Source organism: Rutidosis leptorrhynchoides, chromosome 4 (assembly GCF_046630445.1).
Source record: "Rutidosis leptorrhynchoides isolate AG116_Rl617_1_P2 chromosome 4, CSIRO_AGI_Rlap_v1, whole genome shotgun sequence".
In the NCBI taxonomy this organism is placed as follows: domain Eukaryota; kingdom Viridiplantae; phylum Streptophyta; class Magnoliopsida; order Asterales; family Asteraceae; genus Rutidosis; species Rutidosis leptorrhynchoides.
In genome coordinates this window covers 329,370,585-329,382,822 of record NC_092336.1, presented here as the reverse complement: position 1 = coordinate 329,382,822, position 12,238 = coordinate 329,370,585, and positions in this window count along the sequence as shown.

The following is a 12,238-nucleotide window of genomic DNA, read 5'->3' as shown; positions in this document are numbered from 1 at the left end:
AAGTATGAACTTAACGGGTAGGTACTACCCGAATTTAAACTTATAAAACGCTAATATGAAGAAAAAGCTTTTATAAATGAGTTCATATTATGCTACGAAATACTATTAACTATTCTTAATATTCTATATGATTAACTTGTTCCATTTGACTATTTTGAAGGAAATGGCACCGACTACTCGACACACCGTGAATATGAATGAAGAGGAATTCCGTACTTTTCTAGCTTCAAACATAGCCGCAGTACAGGCTGCGCTACATACCAACAATAACCTTGGATCTAGCAGTACAGGAAATCGTGTAGGATGCACCTACAAAGAATTCACTGCCTGCAAACCTTTGGAATTTGATGGAACCGAAGGACCGATCAGATTGAAACGGTGGACCGAGAAGGTCGAATCGGTGTTTGCCATAACTAAGTGTACTGAAGAGGACAAAGTGAAGTACGCTACGCATACCTTCACAGGTTCTGCGTTAACATGGTGGAATACCTATCTAGAGCAAGTGGGACAAGACGATGCGTACGCACTACCGTGGTCAGCATTCAAGCACTTGATGAACGAGAAGTACCGTCCCAGAACCGAGGTCAATAAGCTCAAGACAGAACTTAGAGGGTTACGAACCCAAGGATTTGATATTACCACGTACGAAAGACGATTCACAGAATTGTGCCTATTGTGTCCAGGAGCATTCGAAGATGAGGAAGAGAAGATCGACGCGTTTGTGAAAGGATTACCGGAAAGAATCCAAGAAGATATCAGTTCACACGAGCCCGCCTCCATACAACAGGCATGTAGAATGGCTCACAAACTAGTGAACCAGATTGAAGAAAGAATTAAAGAACAGACTGCTGAAGAGGCCAATGTGAAGCAAGTCAAAAGAAAGTGGGAGGAAAACGGTGATAAGAATCACCAATACAACAACAACAGCAATTACAACAATAATCGCAACATCAATCGCAACTACAACAAACGGCCCAACAACAACAACAACAACAACAACAACAGCAACTACAACAATCATCCCAACAACAATAATAACCGCAACAACAACAACAATCAGAAGCAGCTATGCCAAAGGTGTGAAAAGTATCACTCGGGGTTCTGCACCAAATTTTGCAACAAGTGTAAAAGAAATGGTCATAGCGTGGCGAAGTGTGAGGTCTACGGACCAGGGGTTAATAGAACGAAAGGAACAAATGGTGTCGGAACGAGTAATGGCAGAGCAAGTAGTGTCGGAGCAAGTTATGCCAATGTAGTTTGTTATAAATGTGGAAAACCGGGCCACATTATTAGAAATTGCCCGAACCAGGAGAACACGAATGGACAAGGCCGCGGAAGAGTTTTCAATATTAATGCGGCAGAGGCACAGGAAGACCCGGAGCTTGTTACGGGTACGTTTCTTATTGACAATAAATCTGCTTACGTTTTATTTGATTCGGGTGCGGATAGAAGCTATATGAGTAGAGATTTTTGTGCTAAATTAAGTTTTCCATTGACGCCTTTGGATAGTAAATTTTTACTCGAATTAGCAAATGGTAAATTAATTTCAGCAGATAATATATGTCAGAATCGAGAAATTAAACTGGTTAGCGAAACATTTAAGATTGATTTGATACCAGTAGAGTTAGGGAGTTTTGATGTGATAATCGGTATGGACTGGTTGAAAGAAGTGAAAGCAGAGATCGTTTGTTACAAAAATACAATTCGCATTATACGAGAAAAAGGAAAACCCTTAATGGTGTACGGAGAAAAGGGCAACACGAAGCTACATCTTATTAGTAATTTGAAGGCACAAAAACTAATAAGAAAAGGTTGCTATGCTATTCTAGCACACGTCGAGAAAGTACAAACTAAAGAAAAGAGCATCAATGATGTTCCCATTACAAAATAATTTCCCGATGTATTTCCGAAAGAATTACCGGGATTACCCCCACATCGATCCGTTGAATTTCAAATAGATCTTGTACCAGGAGCTGCACCAATAGCTCGTGCTCCTTACAGACTCGCACCCAGTGAGATGAAAGAACTGCAAAGCCAATTACAAGAACTTTTAGAGCGTGGTTTCATTCGACCAAGCACATCACCGTGGGGAGCTCCTGTTTTGTTTGTCACGAAGAAAGATGGTACATTCAGGTTGTGTATCGACTACCGAGAGTTGAACAAACTTACCATCAAGAACCGCTACCCACTACCAAGAATCGACGACTTATTTGATCAACTACAAGGCTCGTCTGTTTATTCAAAGATTGACTTACGTTCCGGGTATCATCAAATGCGGGTGAAAGAAGATGATATTCCAAAGACTGCTTTCAGAACACGTTACGGTCATTACGAGTTTATGGTCATGCCGTTTGGTTTAACTAATGCACCAGCTGTGTTCATGGACCTTATGAACCGAGTGTGTGGACCATACCTTGACAAGTTTTTCATTGTTTTCATTGATGACATACTTATTTACTCAAAGAATGACCAAGAACACGGTGAACATTTGATAAAGGTGTTAGAAGTATTGAGGAAGGAAGAATTGTACGCTAAGTTTTCAAAGTGTGCATTTTGGTTGGAAGAAGTTCAATTCCTCGGTCACATAGTGAACAAAGAAGGTATTAAGGTGGATCCGGCAAAGATAGAAACTGTTGAAAAGTGGGAAACCCCGAAAACTCCGAAACACATACGCAGTTTTTAGGACTAGCTGGTTACTACAGAAGGTTCATCCAAGACTTTTCCAGAATAGCAAAACCCTTGACTGCATTAACGCATAAAGGGAAGAAATTTAAATGGAATGATGAACAAGAGAAAGCGTTTCAGTTATTGAAGAAAAAGCTAACTACGGCACCTATATTGTCATTGCCTGAAGGGAATGATGATTTTGTGATTTATTGTGACGCATCAAAGCAAGGTCTCGGTTGTGTATTAATGCAACGAACGAAGGTGATTGCTTATGCGTCTAGACAATTGAAGATTCACGAACAAAATTATACGACGCCTGATTTGGAATTAGGCGCGGTTGTTTTTGCATTAAAGACTTGGAGGCACTACTTATATGGGGTCAAAAGTATTATATATACTGACCACAAAAGTCTTCAACACATATTTAATCAGAAACAACTGAATATGAGGCAGCGTAGGTGGATTGAATTATTGAATGATTACGACTTTGAGATTCGTTACCACCCGGGGAAGGCAAATGTGGTAGCCGATGCCTTGAGCAGGAAGGACAGAGAACCCATTCGAGTAAAATCTATGAATATAATGATTCATAATAACCTTACTACTCAAATAAAGGAGGCGCGACAAGGAGTTTTAAAAGAGGGAAATTTAAAGGATGAAATACCCAAAGGATCGGAGAAGCATCTTAATATTCGGGAAGACGGAACCCGGTATAGGGCTGAAAGGATTTGGGTACCAAAATTTGGAGATATGAGAGAAATGGTACTTTGAGAAGCACATAAAACCAGATACTCAATACATCCTGGAACGGGGAAGATGTACAAGGATCTCAAGAAACATTTTTGGTGGCCGGGTATGAAAGCCGATGTTGCTAAATACGTAGGAGAATGTTTGATGTGTTCTAAGGTCAAAGCTGAGCATTAGAAACCATCAGGTCTACTTCAACAACCCGAAATACCGGAATGGAAATGGGAAAACATTATCATGGATTTCATCACTAAATTGCCAAGGACTGCAAGTGGTTTTGATACTATTTGGGTAATAGTTGATCGTCTCACCAAATCAGCACACTTCCTGCCAATAAGAGAAGATGATAAGATGGAGAAGTTAGCACGACTGTATTTGAAGAAAGTCGTCTCCAGACATGGAATACCAATCTCTATTATCTCTGATAGGGATGGCAGATTTATTTCAAGATTCTGGCAGACATTACAGCAAGCATTAGGAACTCGTCTAGACATGAGTACTGCCTATCATCCACAAACTGATGGGCAGAGCGAAAGGACGATACAAACGCTTGAAGACATGCTACGAGCATGTGTTATTGATTTCGGAAACAGTTGGGATCGACATCTACCGTTGGCAGAATTTTCCTACAACAACAGCTACCATTCAAGCATTGAGATGGCGCCGTTTGAAGCACTTTATGGTAGAAAGTGCAGGTCTCCGATTTGTTGGAGTGAAGTGGGGGATAGACAGATTACGGGTCCGGAGATTATACAAGAAACTACCAAGAAGATCATCCAAATTCAACAACGGTTGAAAACCGCCCAAAGTCGACAAAAGAGCTACTCTGACATTAAAAGAAAAGTTATAGAATTTGAAATTGGAGAGATGGTCATGCTTAAAGTTGCACCTTGGAAAGGCGTTGTTCGATTTGGTAAACGAGGGAAATTAAATCCAAGGTATATTGGACCATTCAAGATTATTGATCGTGTCGGACCAGTAGCTTACCGACTTGAGTTACCTCAACAACTCACGGCTGTACATAACACTTTCCACGTCTCGAATTTGAATAAATGTTTTGCTAAAGAAGATCTCACTATTCCGTTAGATGAAATCCAAATCAACGAAAAACTTCAATTCATCGAAGAACCCGTCGAAATAATGGATCGTGAGGTTAAAAGACTTAAGCAAAACAAGATACCAATTGTTAAGGTTTGATGGAATGCTCGTAGAGGACCCGAGTTCACCTGGGAGCATGAAGATCAAATGAAGAAGAAATACCCGCATCTATTTCCAGAAGATTCGTCAACACCTTCAACAGCTTAAAATTTCGGGACGAAATTTATTTAACGGGTAGGTACTGTAGTGACCCGAACTTTTCCATGTTTATATATATTAATTGAGATTGATATTTACATGATTAAATGTTTCCAACATGTTAAGCAATCAAACTTGTTAAGACTTGATTAATTGAAATAAGTTTCATATAGACAATTGACCACCCAAGTTGACCGGTGATTCACGAACGTTAAAACTTGTAAAAACTATATGATGAAATATATATGGATATATATATAGTTAACATGATACTATGATAAGTAAACGTATCATTAAGTATATTAACAATGAACTACATATGTAAAAACAAGACTACTAACTTAATGATTTTTAAACGAGACATATATGTAACGATTATCGTTGTAAAGACATTTAATGTATATATATCATATTAAGAGATATTCATACATGATAATATCATGATAATATAATAATTTAAAATCTCATTTGATATTATAAACATTGGGTTAACAACATTTAACAAGATCGTTAACCTAAAGGTTTCAAAACAACACTTACATGTAACGACTAACGATGACTTAACGACTCAGTTAAAATGTATATACATGTAGTGTTTTAATATGTATTTATACACTTTTGAAAGACTTCAATACACTTATCAAAATACTTCTACTTAACAAAAATTCTTACAATTACATCCTCGTTCAGTTTCATCAACAATTCTACTCGTATGCACCCGTATTCGTACTCGTACAATACACAGCTTTTAGATGTATGTACTATTGGTATATACACTCCAATGATCAGCTCTTAGCAGCCCATGTGAGTCACCTAACACATGTGAGAACCATCATTTGGCAACTAGCATGAAATATCTCATAAAATTACAAAAATATGAGTAATCATTCATGACTTATTTACATGAAAACAAAATTACATATCCTTTATATCTAATCCATACACCAACGACCAAAAACACCTACAAACACTTTCATTCTTCAATTTTCTTCATCTAATTGATCTCTCTCAAGTTCTATCTTCAAGTTCTAAGTGTTCTTCATATATTCTACATGTTCTAGTTACATAAAATCAAGAATACTTTCAAGTTTGCTAGCTCACTTCCAATCTTGTAAGGTGATCATCCAACCTCAAGAAATCTTTGTTTATTACAGTAGGTTATCATTCTAATACACGGTAATAATCATATTCAAACTTTGGTTCAATTTCAATAACTATAACAATCTTATTTCAAGTGATGATCTTACTTGAAATTGTTTTCGTGTCATGATTCTGCTTCAAGAACTTCTAGCCATCTAAGGATCCGTTGAAGCTAGATCCATTTTTCTCTTTTCCAGTAGGTTTATCCAAGGAACTTAAGGTAGTAATGATGTCCATAACATCATTCGATTCATACATATAAAGCTATCTTATTCGAAGGTTTAAACTTGTAATCACTAGAACATAGTTTAGTTAATTCTAAACTTGTTCGCAAACAAAAGTTAATACTTCTAACTTGACTTTTAAAATCAACTAAACACATGTTCTATATCTATATGATATGCTAACTTAATGATTTAAAACCTGGAAACACGAAAAACACCGTAAAACCGGATTTACGCCGTCGTAGTAACACCGCGGGCTGTTTTGGGTTAGTTAATTAAAAACTATGATAAACTTTGATTTAAAAGTTGTTATTCTGAGAAAATGATTTTTATTATGAACATGAAACTATATCCAAAAATTATGGTTAAACTCAAAGTGGAAGTATGTTTTCTAAAATGGTCATCTAGACGTCGTTCTTTCGACTGAAATGACTACCTTTACAAAAAGGACTTGTAACTTATTTTTCTGACTATAAACCTATACTTTTTCTGTTTAGATTCATAAAATAAAGTTCAATATGAAACCATAGCAATTTGATTCACTCAAAATGGATTTAAAATGAAGAAGTTATGGGTAAAACAAGATTGGATAATTTTTCTCATTTTAGCTACGTGAAAATTGGTAATAAATCTATTCCAACCATAACATAATCAACTTGTATTGTATATTATGTAATCTTGAGATACCATAGACACGTATACAATGTATCAACCTATCATGTCGACACATCTATATCTATTTCGGAACAACCATAGACACTCTATATGTGAATGTTGGAGTTAGCTATACAGGGTTGAGGTTGATTCCAAAATATATATAGTTTGAGTTGTGATCAATACTGAGATACGTATACACTGGGTCGTGGATTGATTCAAGATAATATTTATCGATTTATTTCTGTACATCTAACTGTGGACAACTAGTTGTAGGTTACTAACGAGGACAGCTGACTTAATAAACTTAAAACATCAAAATATATTAAAAGTGTTGTAAATATATTTTGAACATACTTTGATATATATGTATATATTGTTATAGGTTCGTGAATCAACCAGTGGCCAAGTCTTACTTCCCGACGAAGTAAAAATCTGTGAAAGTGAGTTATAGTCCCACTTTTAAAATCTAATATTTTTGGGATGAGAATACATGCAGGTTTTATAAATGATTTACAAGATAGACACAAGTACGTGAAACTACATTCTATGGTTGAATTATCGAAATCGAATATGCCCCTTTTTATTAAGTTTGGTAATCTAAGAATTAGGGAACAGACACCCTAATTGACGCGAATCCTAAAGATAGATCTATTGGGCCTAACAAACCCCATCCAAAGTACCGGATGCTTTAGTACTTCGAAATTTATATCATATCCGAAGGGTGTCCCGGAATGATGGGGATATTCTTATATATGCATCTTGTTAATGTCGGTTACCAGGTGTTCACCATATGAATGATTTTTATCTCTATGTATGGGATGTGTATTGAAATATGAAATCTTGTGGTCTATTATTATGATTTGATATATATAGGTTAAACCTATAACTCACCAACATTTTTGTTGACGTTTTAAGCATGTTTATTCTCAGGTGATTATTAAGAGTTTCCGCTGTCGCATACTTAAATAAGGACGAGATTTGGAGTCCATGCTTGTATGATATTGTGTAAAAACTGCATTCAAGAAACTTATTTTGTTGTAACATATTTGTATTGTAAACCATTATGTAATGGTCGTGTGTAAACAGGATATTTTAGATTACCATTATTTGATAATCTACGTAAAGCTTTTTAAAACCTTTATCTATGAAATAAAGGTTATGGTTTGTTTTAAAAATGAATGCAGTCTTTGAAAAACGTCTCATATAGAGGTCAAAACCTCACAACGAAATCAATTAATATGGAACGTTTTTAATCAATAAGAACGGGACATTTCAGCGGGTACGGCGAGGGGTCGCAACTATTTGATGACCAATGATGAAGCCAAACAATCGAACGAAGTTGTCTCAGGTACTTTCATGGTCAATTCTAATCCGGCAAGGATTCTTTTCGATAGCGGTGCAAATTTGTCTTTTGTGTCTCCTAAATTTGTGCCTAAACTTAATAGATCGTTAGCTAAGTTAAGTCGTCCGGTAGAAGTCGAAATAGCGGACGGCAAGACGGTCCTAGTGGTCGACGTGTGTAAAAATTGTGATGTTGTGTTTGGTGCCGAAAACTTTAAGATAGATCTCATTTCGATGACCTTGGGCGATTTTGATATTTTTGTGGATATGGATTGGCTCGATCATAATAGAGCCCATATTGCATGCCATGAAAAATTTATTCGTGTGAAGACCCCAAGTGGGGGAGAGTTAATTATTCATTGCGATAAGCGAAGAAGACGTGCCGATATGTTCTTTTTACGGGCACGTCGTTTCCTTGTTAGTGGTGGCATGGCCTTTCTTACCCATGTTGTTGATACTCGTGATGAGTCACCACCCATTCGTGAAATTCCGGTGGTTAGTGAATTTGAAGACATTTTTCCAGATGAGTTACCGGGTGTTCCGGCGGAAAGACAAGTTGAATTTCGCATTGAGTTAGTTCCGGGAGCTACTCCCATTGCTAAAACTCCTTATCGTTTAGCACCAACGGAAATGCAAGAGTTGTTAAATCAAACCCAAGAGTTGTTTGAAAAGGGTTTTATTCGACCGAGTGCTTCTCCATGGGGCGCTCCGGTTTTATTCGTGAAAAAGAAGGATGGTAGTATGCGGATGTGCATCGATTACCGGGAGTTGAATAAAGTGACGATCAAGAATCGTTATCCTTTGCCTAGGATTGACGATTTGTTTGACCAACTCCAAGGTGCAACGTATTTCTCTAAAATCGACCTACTGTCCGGCTATCACCAAATGCGGGTCCGTGAGGAAGATATTGAGAAGACGGCTTTTCGAACGCGTTATGGGCATTTTGAGTTTGTAGTTATGCCTTTCGGTCTTACGAATGCACCGGCGGCATTCATGGACCTTATGAACCGAGTGTGCCAACCTATGTTGGACAAGTCAGTGATTGTGTTCATTGACGACATACTAGTCTACTCGAAAGGTATGAATGAACATGAACGTCATTTGCGTGAGGTATTGAAGACGTTATGAAAGGAGAAGTTGTATGCTAAGTTCTCCAAATGTGAATTTTGGCTAAGGGAGGTTCAATTCCTTGGTCACATTGTGAACAAAGATGGTATTCAAGTAGATCCGGGGAAGACAGAGACGGTGAAGAGTTGGAGACAGCCGAATACGCCTACGGAAATCCGAAGTTTTCTCGGATTGGCCGGTTATTATCGTCAGTTTATCCAAGACTTTTCTAAGATCGCTTCTTCGTTGACGAAATTGACGAGGAAGAACGCGAGGTTTATTTAGGAGAATGAACAAGAAATTGCTTTTCAATTGTTAAAGGAGAAGTTATGTCAATCTTCGGTGTTGGTGTTGCCGGAAGGTGTGGAAGACATGACGGTTTATTGTGATGCTTCTCTAAATGGGCTCGGGTGTGTTCTTATGCAAAGGGGTAAAGTCATCGCGTATGCCTCTCGACAATTAAAGGAACACGAGACGAGATATCCGACTCATGATCTTGAGTTGGCGGTGGTTGTACATGCGTTGAAAATTTGGCGCCATTACTTGTATGGTGTCAAAAGTACGATTTATTCAGATCATAAGAGTTTGAAACATCTCTTTAATCAACGAGATTTGAATTATCGTCAACGTAGGTGGATGGATGTGGTAAAAGACTATGATTGTGAGATACTTTATCATCCGGGCAAGGCGAATGTGGTCGCGGATGCGTAAAGTCGAAAGAGTCATCACCCGGCGTTACGATTGGGATTGTTACGTATGATTATTACTAATGATTTTCTTGTAAAGCTTGGTGAGATTCAAATAGAGGCTTACGTTCACAACAAACACGAAGAACGAATTGTAGGGCAATCGAAGTTCATCACTATGGGCTCGCGTGGTTTGTTGTATTTTCAAGAAAGAGTGTGGGTGCCTAAGATGGGTGATTACCGGTGAGTGCTACTTGATGAAGCACATAAGTCAAAGTATTCCATTCATCCGGGCGTGACGAAAATGTATCATGATTTAAGGAAAGATTATTGGTGGCCGGGCATGAAACGTGATGTTGTGAAGTATGTGGAGCAATGTGTCACGTGTTTGCAAGTTAAGGCCGAGCAACAAAATCCGTATGGTAAGTTACAACCGTTAGAAATCCCGAAATGGAATGGGAGCACATTACCATAGATTTCATTACAAAGTTACCTAAAACGGCGAGAACCCAATTTGATTCGATTTGGGTGATTGTTGATCGATTGACGAAAAGTGCTTTGTTTCTTCCCATTCGGAAAGCGATATCGTCGGAGACCTTGGCTAAGTTGTTTATCAAGAAAGTCATCTCTCGACATGGAGTTCCTATATCTATTATTTTGGATCGAGATACCCGTTTTACATCTCAATTTTGGGAAAAGTTTCACGAAGATATGGGTACACAATTGAAGTTGAGCACGGCATACCATCCTCAAACGGACAGTCAAACCGAACGTACGAATCAAACTTTGGAAGATATGTTACGAGCGTGCATTATTGATTTCGGTGGTAGTTGGGATGAGCATTTGCCTTTGGTGGAATTCTCGTACAATAATAGTTATCATACTAGTATCGGGATGCCGCCATATGAGATGCTTTATGGGCGTAGGTGTCGAACCCCAAATTATTGGGGTGAAGTAGGACAAAAGGAGGTCGGGAGTACCGATTTGGTTTCAGAGACGAATAGCAAGATCGATACGATTCGAGAGCATTTGAAAAAGGCTCATGATAGGCAAAAATCGTATGCCGACAAATGTAGACGAACGATCGAATTTCAAGAAGGTGACATGGTGATGCTTAAGGTTTCTTCATGAAAGGTATTATTCGATTTCGAAAACGGGGAAAGTTAGCTCCTCGGTTTATTGGACCGTTTAAGGTTTTAGCCCGGGTTGGTGAAGTCGCGTATCGTTTGGAATTACCCGAAGAGCTTGCGGGGATCCATAATACATTTCATGTTTCCCATCTCCGTAAGTGTCTTGCGGATGATTCATCTTGGGTGCCTTTAGACGAGATTGAGCTAAACAATAAGTTAGAGTATATTGAGGAGCCGATCGCTATACTCGATGAGAAGGTCAAGAGGTTGAGACAGAAAGAGGTAAGGACCTTTAAAGTCCAATGGCGTCGTAGTAAAGGTTCTGAATTTACTTGGGAGCATGAAGAGTTCGTGTTGGTTTATCTTCCAGATTGTCATGCGGCTTGGATCACGAGGACGCGCTCCGATTCAAGTGGGGGAGAGTTGTAACATCCCGTTTTTCCCGTACGTATTGAAAGGTACATACTTAATCAATTGTATGTTTGTAACTCATTAGATTATGTGATTGTGTATATATATATATATATATACTTGTTAATGTGTGAGTACATAAGTTTATAAATGAGTTCGGTTAGCGTTAAGTCTTGTGAGACTTAGATATGAGGTTTAGGCGTGTATTGGAAGCATGAACGAATTGAGTGTGTGTAAAACGATTTTTGGGTTTGAGTGTGGTCGAAGTGGCCAGGTGACGGCTAACGCCGCGCCGCGAAGAAAGGGGCCGCGACGTGACATATCAAGCAAACCAAGATCAGAACATGGGTTAAAAAGGGTTAAATTTCCCTTTGTAGGTCGCGCCGCGACAAATGTGCCGCGCCGCGGTAGTACTGCTGGACAGGATCCGGACTTGGCTCTTTTTAAGAGATTTTGAGGGGTAATTTGGTAATTTGACGTCTAGATCAGATTGGAGCATTAAATCTGCACCACTTGTTCATTTAATTCATTTCCTTTTTCTATTTTCTTTCATTTTCTCTCCCAAAACTTAAAACCCATTTGAATTAAAAGTAGATTTGAGAGGGAAGGATTGAGGGTTGATCTTTGGAGCAAGAATTAAAGTTGTTCCTTGTGTCTCTAGCTACACGTTGATAGTCTCGGTAAGTTATAACTTTATGTTTTAAGTTTTAATTGGTTAATGGCTAGGGTTTTGGTTACTAGAGACTTGTATGACCCATTTGAGGGTAAAATGGGTGAATTTGGGTTATGTTGTTGTAATGAAACCCTAATGGCCACAAACTAGGGTTTTGGT